The sequence below is a fragment of the Mizuhopecten yessoensis genome, unplaced genomic scaffold, assembly GCF_002113885.1.
Source record: "Mizuhopecten yessoensis strain PY_sf001 unplaced genomic scaffold, ASM211388v2 scaffold377, whole genome shotgun sequence".
Classification (NCBI taxonomy): Eukaryota; Metazoa; Mollusca; class Bivalvia; order Pectinida; family Pectinidae; genus Mizuhopecten; species Mizuhopecten yessoensis.
In genome coordinates, this window is record NW_018403516.1 from 209275 (window position 1) to 217407 (window position 8133).

An 8133-nucleotide genomic window follows, 5' to 3' on the forward strand; every position below is an offset into this window, starting at 1 on the left:
AGGTTTACTGTAAACAAAGGACATTATATCTAGGTTTACTGTAAACAAAGGACATTATATCAAGGTTTACTGTAAAAAAAGGACATTATATCAAGGTTAACTGTAAACAGAGGACATTATATCTAGGTTTACTGTCAACAAAGGGACATTATATCAAGGTTTACTGTAAACAAAGGACATTATATAAAGGTTAACTGTAAACAAAGGACATTATATCAAGGTTTACTGTCAACAAAGGACATTATATCTAGGGTTACTGTTAACAAAGGACATTATATCTAGGTTTACTGCTAACAAAGGACATTATATCAAGGTTTACTGTAAACAAAGGACCTTATATCAAGGTTTACTGTAAACAAAGGACAATATATCAAGGTTTACTGTAAACAAAGGACCTTATATCAAGGTTTACTGTAAACAAAGGACATTATATAAAGGTTAACTGTAAACAAAGGACATTATATCAAGGTGTCCTGTAAAAAAAGGACATTATATCAAGGTGTACTGTAAAAAAAGGAAATTATATCAAGGTGTACTGTAAACAAAGGACATTATATCTAGGGTTACTGTAAACAAAGGACATTATAACTAGGTTTACTGTTAACAAAGGACATTATATCAAGGTTTACTGAAAACAAAGGACATTATATCTAGGTTTACTGTAAACAAAGGATATTATATCTAGGTTTACTGTCAACAAAGGGCATTATATCAAGGTTTACTGTAAACAAAGGACCTTATATCAAGGTTTACTGTAAACAAAGGACCTTATATCAAGGTTTACTGTAAACAAAGGACAATATATCAAGGTTTACTGTAAACAAAGGACCTTATATCAAGGTTTACTGTAAACAAAGGACAGTATATCATGGTTTACTGTAAACAAAGGACATTATATCATGGTTTACTGTAAACAAAGGGCATTATATCTAGGTTTACTGTAAACAAAGGATATTATATCTAGGTTTACTGTCAACAAAGGGCATTATATCAAGGTTTACTGTAAACAAAGGACCTTATATCAAGGTTTACTGTAAACAAAGGACCTTATATCAAGGTTTACTGTAAACAAAGGACAATATATCAAGGTTTACTGTAAACAAAGGACAATATATCAAGGTTTACTGTAAACAAAGGACCTTATATCAAGGTTTACTGTAAACAAAGGACCTTATATCAAGGTTTACTGTAAACAAAGGACCTTATATCAAGGTTTACTGTAAACAAAGGACAATATATCAAGGTTTACTGTAAACAAAGGACCTTATATCAAGGTTTACTGTAAACAAAGGACCTTATATCAAGGTTTACTGTAAACAAAGGACAATATATCAAGGTTTACTGTAAACAAAGGACCTTATATCAAGGTTTACTGTAAACAAAGGACCTTATATCAAGGTTTACTGTAAACAAAGGACCTTATATCAAGGTTTACTGTAAACAAAGGACCTTATATCAAGGTTTACTGTAAACAAAGGACATTATATAAAGGTTAACTGTAAACAAAGGACATTATATCAAGGTTTACTGAAAACAAAGGACATTATATCTAGGTTTACTGTCAACAAAGGACATCATATCTAGGTTTATTGTAAACAAAGGACAATTTATCAAGGTTTACTGTAAACAATGGACATTATATCTAGGTTTACTGTAAACAAAGGGACATTATATCTAGGTTTACTGTAAACAAAAGACATTATATCAAGGTTTACTGTAAACAACGGACATTATATCTAGGTTTACTGTAAACAAAGTACATTATAACTAGGTTTACTGTTAACAAAGGACATTATAACTAGGTTTATTGTAAACAAAGGACAATTTATAAAGGTTTACTGTAAACAAAGGACATTATATCAAGGTGTACTGTAAAAAAAGGAAATTATATCAAGGTGTACTGTAAACAAAGGACATTATATCAAGGTGTACTGTAAACAAAGGACATTATATCAAGGTGTCCTGTAAAAAAAGGACATTATATCAAGGTGTACTGTAAACAAAGGACATTATATCTAGGGTTACTGTTAACAAAGGACATTATATCTAGGTTTACTGCAAACAAAGGACATTATATCTAGGTTTACTGCTAACAAAGGACATTATATCAAGGTTTACTGTCAACAAAGGACATTATATCTAGGTTTACTGTCAACAAAGGACATTATATCTAGGTTTATTGTAAACAAAGGACAATTTATCAAGGTTTACTGTAAACAAAGGACATTATATCTAGGTTAACTGTCAATAAAGGACATTATATCTAGGTTTACTGTAAACAAAGGACATTATAACTAGGTTTACTGTTAACAAAGGACATTATATCAAGGTTTACTGTAAACAAAGGACATTATATCAAGGTTTACTGTAAACAAGGGACATTATATCTAGGTTTACTGTTAACAAAGGACATTATATCTAGGTTTACTGTCAACAAAGGACATTATATCAAGGTTTACTGTAAACAAAGGACATTATATCAAGGTTTACTGTAAACAAAGGACATTATATCAAGGTTTACTGTAAACAAAGGACATTATATCAAGGTTTACTGTAAACAAAGGACATTATATCAAGGTTTACTGTAAACAAAGGACATTATATCAAGGTTTACTGTAAACAAAGGACATTATATCAAGGTTTACTGTAAACAAAGGACATTATATCTAGGTTTACTGTAAACAAAGGACATTATATCAAGGTTTACTGTAAACAAAGGACATTATATCAAGGTTTACTGTAAACAAAGGACATTATATCAAGGTTTACTGTAAACAAAGGACATTATATCTAGGTTTACTGTAAACAAAGGACATTATATCAAGGTTTACTGTAAACAAAGGACATTATATCTAGGTTTACTGTAAACAAAGGACATTATATCAAGGTTTACTGTAAACAAAGGACATTATATCTAGGTTTACTGTAAACAAAGGACATTATATCAAGGTTTACTGTAAACAAAGGACATTATATCTAGGTTTACTGTAAACAAAGGACATTATATCAAGGTTTACTGTAAACAAAGGACATTATATCTAGGTTTACTGTAAACAAAGGACATTATATCAAGGTTTACTGTAAACAAAGGACATTATATCTAGGTTTACTGTAAACAAAGGACATTATATCAAGGTTTACTGTAAACAAAGGACATTATATCTAGGTTTACTGTAAACAAAGGACATTATATCAAGGTTTACTGTAAACAAAGGACATTATATCTAGGTTTACTGTAAACAAAGGACATTATATCAAGGTTTACTGTAAACAAAGGACATTATATCAAGGTTTACTGTAAACAAAGGACATTATATCAAGGTTTACTGTAAACAAAGGACATTATATCTAGGTTTACTGTAAACAAAGGACATTATATCAAGGTTTACTGTAAACAAAGGACATTATATCAAGGTTTACTGTAAACAAAGGACATTATATCAAGGTTTACTGTAAACAAAGGACATTATATCAAGGTTTACTGTAAACAAAGGACATTATATCAAGGTTTACTGTAAACAAAGGACATTATATCTAGGTTTACTGTAAACAAAGGACATTATATCAAGGTTTACTGTAAACAAAGGACATTATATCTAGGTTTACTGTAAACAAAGGACATTATATCAAGGTTTACTGTAAACAAAGGACATTATATCTAGGTTTACTGTAAACAAAGGACATTATATCAAGGTTTACTGTAAACAAAGGACATTATATCTAGGTTTACTGTAAACAAAGGACATTATATCAAGGTTTACTGTAAACAAAGGACATTATATCTAGGTTTACTGTAAACAAAGGACATTATATCAAGGTTTACTGTAAACAAAGGACATTATATCTAGGTTTACTGTAAACAAAGGACATTATATCAAGGTTTACTGTAAACAAAGGACATTATATCTAGGTTTACTGTAAACAAAGGACATTATATCAAGGTTTACTGTAAACAAAGGACATTATATCTAGGTTTACTGTAAACAAAGGACATTATATCAAGGTTTACTGTAAACAAAGGACATTATATCTAGGTTTACTGTAAACAAAGGACATTATATCAAGGTTTACTGTAAACAAAGGACATTATATCTAGGTTTACTGTAAACAAAGGACATTATATCAAGGTTTACTGTAAACAAAGGACATTATATCTAGGTTTACTGTAAACAAAGGACATTATATCAAGGTTTACTGTAAACAAAGGACATTATATCTAGGTTTACTGTAAACAAAGGACATTATATCAAGGTTTACTGTAAACAAAGGACATTATATCTAGGTTTACTGTAAACAAAGGACATTATATCAAGGTTTACTGTAAACAAAGGACATTATATCTAGGTTTACTGTAAACAAAGGACATTATATCAAGGTTTACTGTAAACAAAGGACATTATATCTAGGTTTACTGTAAACAAAGGACATTATATCAAGGTTTACTGTAAACAAAGGACATTATATCTAGGTTTACTGTCAACAAAGGACATTATATCAAGGTTTACTGTAAACAAAGGACATTATATCTAGGTTTACTGTCATCAAAGGACATTATATCTAGGTTTACTGTAAACAAAGGACATTATACCTAGGTTTTAGCAAATGCCAGTTTGGCACTGACTTGAAGCTGAGTTCTTGTGAACTGCACATTAACAATAGATAATTCTGTATTGATGATAAAACATATTGTTCATTACAAAATATGTGTTTTAGAACCAGAGAAATTATTGACAAGTTCTGAAAGATAAGACTGTGGTTACAAACATTTCTTCAACGGGTGAAAACATCAAGTACAGGTCACAAAGTGTCTTATTTTAGTTAACATATAAAACCAGGTATCATCAATAGCAGGAAATATTGCACTCTTTTGTCTTCTTTTTTACATTTTTTTTCATTTTTTTAATGTCGTTTATATTTACAATTAAAGAGTAGGTCTCCATCCTGATAGCCTAAGATCTAGAGGGTATTGTTTGGTGTTTTTTCTGTGATAGGTATTTGAATTGTGTGTTGTGTTTTGATGAATAGTGTATGGCTTTCAATTAACTATAATTAGTGTTGAAATGTTTGATTATATGTGTATGGTTAAATATGACAACTACTTTATAAAGTGTTATCTACTGTGAGAACATGACCTATTTGACCTCAGATTTGTCTATATACCAGTAGTGTAAGCAACAAGGAACATACAAGTATATGCGCAATCCGAGATAGCTTTGTTGTCTGCCAATTGTTAAGAAATCTCCTGCAATCATAAGATGTAAGTTATAATTTGTGAACCGCTTTGAGACGACCTACGAACTAGGTTGTGATACAGCGGTATACCTGGAATTATTATCATTATCAGTACTAAGATCCTGCATTGTTGGCTAAATATAGGTAAATATGTTTGATTCTAATCATTTATGAGGGGTAGCATTTCCTGACATTCAAATAAGATAAAATAAGTATAAGCTTAGACACATGAGTATTAGATAAGATGCTTTAGTGTAGTGTAAGACAATTGAGATAATATAAGACAATTGAGTATTAGGTAAGATACTTGAGTGTAATATAAGACACTTCTTGAGTATAAGTAAAGTAAATAGACACTTGAGTATAAGGTTTGACACTTTAGTGTAATATCAGACACTTGAGTGTTAGGTAAGACACGTAAGTGTTAGGTAAGACACTTGAGTATAATATAAATAACGTGAGTGTTAGGTAAGATACTTGAGTGTTAGGTAAGACACTTGAGTGTTAGGTAAGACACTTGAGTGTAAGGTAAGACACTTCAGTGTTAGGTAAGACACTTCAGCATTAGGTAGACACTTGAGTATAAGATAAGACGAATGAAAGGTTATAAAATCAATAATGAAGTTACATACTAACACATGACATCTATTAATGTACATCACATATGTTATCAGTGTGATTAATAAACAATGCAGGGTGACATTTTGTTGACTTTCCTCCGTGACAGTTGCCTCCCTTGTGTAGATGTGGATAGGTTATTCTGTTATTTCTGTTTGTGTGGATGTGAATAGGTTATTCTGTTATTTCTGTTAGTGTGGATGTGAATATCAATAGGCTATTTTGGCTGTCATGTAGTTAAATTGTTTTCTTTTTGTGCTTTACAACTACAATTTAAGAGAAAATAAGGTTTTCAAAATCAGAATACCACTTGTATGAAATCTCATAATCCAGGTCATTATTTGGTATCTCAGTATTTTATTGTTGATTTAAATAAAGAACCATAGACAGCATGTGGCTCCTTGTTCCTAAAAAACAAGTCCATGGACGTGTAAGGCTGGTGTAAATGTGGTGTCTCATGTGTGAGGCTGGTGGAAAGGTGGTGTCTCATGTGTGAGACTGGTGTAAAGGTGGTGTCTCATGTGTGAGGCTGGGGTAAAGGTGGTGTCTCATGGGTAAGGCTGGTGTAAAGGTGGTGTCTCATGTGGGAGGCTGGTGTAAAGGTGGGGTCTCATGTGTTAGACTGGTGTTAAGGGGGCATCTCATGTGTTAGACTGGTGTTAAGGGGGCATCTCATGTGTTAGACTGGTGTTAAGGTGTCATCTCATGTGTTAGACTGGTGTTAAGGGGGCATCTCATGTGTTAGACTGGTGTTAAGGTGTCATCTCATGTGTTAGACTGGTGTTAAGGTGGTGTCTCCTGTGTGAGGCTGGTGTAAAGGCGGTGTCTCATGTGTAAGGCTGGTGTAAATGTGGTGTCTCATGTGTGAGGGTGGTGTAAAGGTGGTGTCTCATGTGTAAGGCTGGGGTAAAGGTGGTGTCTCATGGGTAAGGCTGGTGTAAAGGTGGTGTCTCAAGTGTGAGGCTGGTGTAAAGGTGGTGTCTGATGTGTAAGGCTGGTGTAAATGTGGTGTCTCATGTGTGAGGATGGTGTAAAGGTGGTGTCTCATGTGTGAGACTGGTGTAAAGGTGGTGTCTCATGTGTCAGGCTGGTCTAAAGGTGGTGTCTAATGTGTGAGACTGGTGTAAAGGTGGTGCCTCATGTGTGAGACTGGTGTAAAGGTGGTGCCTCATGTGTGAGACTGGTGTAAAGGTGGTGTCTTATGTGTGAGACTGGTGTAAAGGTGGTGTCTCATGTGTAAGGCTGGTGTAAAGGTGGTGTCTCATGTGTTAGACTGGTGTTAAGGTGGCATCTCATGTGTTAGACTGGTGTTAAGGTGGTGTCTCATGTGTGAGGCTGGTGTAAAGGTGGTGTCTCATGTGTAAGGCTGGTGTAAAGGTGGTGTCAGATCAAAGGTTACTTATTCCACGGTAGCCATCCTGTCTCTATCAGTACAGGTTGACATGTCCAGGTCTTACAGAACACGGAGAGACACTTCAATATCTGTATTAACATTCCAGATACTTCTGACTGTTAACTCATTCATTTGAGGTTAAAAACTAAAACAGTTTGAACTTGTAAACAATATTTAAAAATCAACAAATAAAATGACAGTCAAATTAGCAAGGTGTAAGTTTCTAACTATGAGATCAATGTCATTAGTAATTATACCAGAGGCCATCTTCTCTCATTTCAACACTGTATTTTATTTAAAGGAGAATGAGGGTAAAATGCATTTTCTGAGTTCTTAAATCGAGATATTTCATTGAAGCTTTTTGCTTTTTATTAGATTATTTTACGCCATTGATATATATTGAAATGATTTTTTTCCCATTTCATCAAGATGATTTTCACACGTGTGCCATGTAGTTTGAACATTCCGGTGGCTCAGTCCTCAGGGTCCACATGATAGTCCCCAAATTCTTACAGGCTTAAATCAGTTCATGTTTGGAAAAAGGAATTGTTTTAGAAGGTATTTAATGTTTATAGTATATGTAGATATACCTTTATTCCAGTATATATTTTAGAAATTCTATATATAGTATAATGTATTCACCACCCAAAGTGTTTATTGATTTAAGGTGATGATATTGTAAAAGATATTCTTTTAGAGATTTTTTATTTATAAAGTTGTCGTCGGATGAGGAAGTAATATATTAGTCTATGGTAGAGACGAGTATATGTATACAAATCTGTAGGGAGGCCTTTAACACAGTAATTTTAATCAGGATTTTGTTTAGGTCCTCAATTTGTTTAATATTGATGAAGGAGCACAGCAATGGTGATTGTAATGTCACACAGACA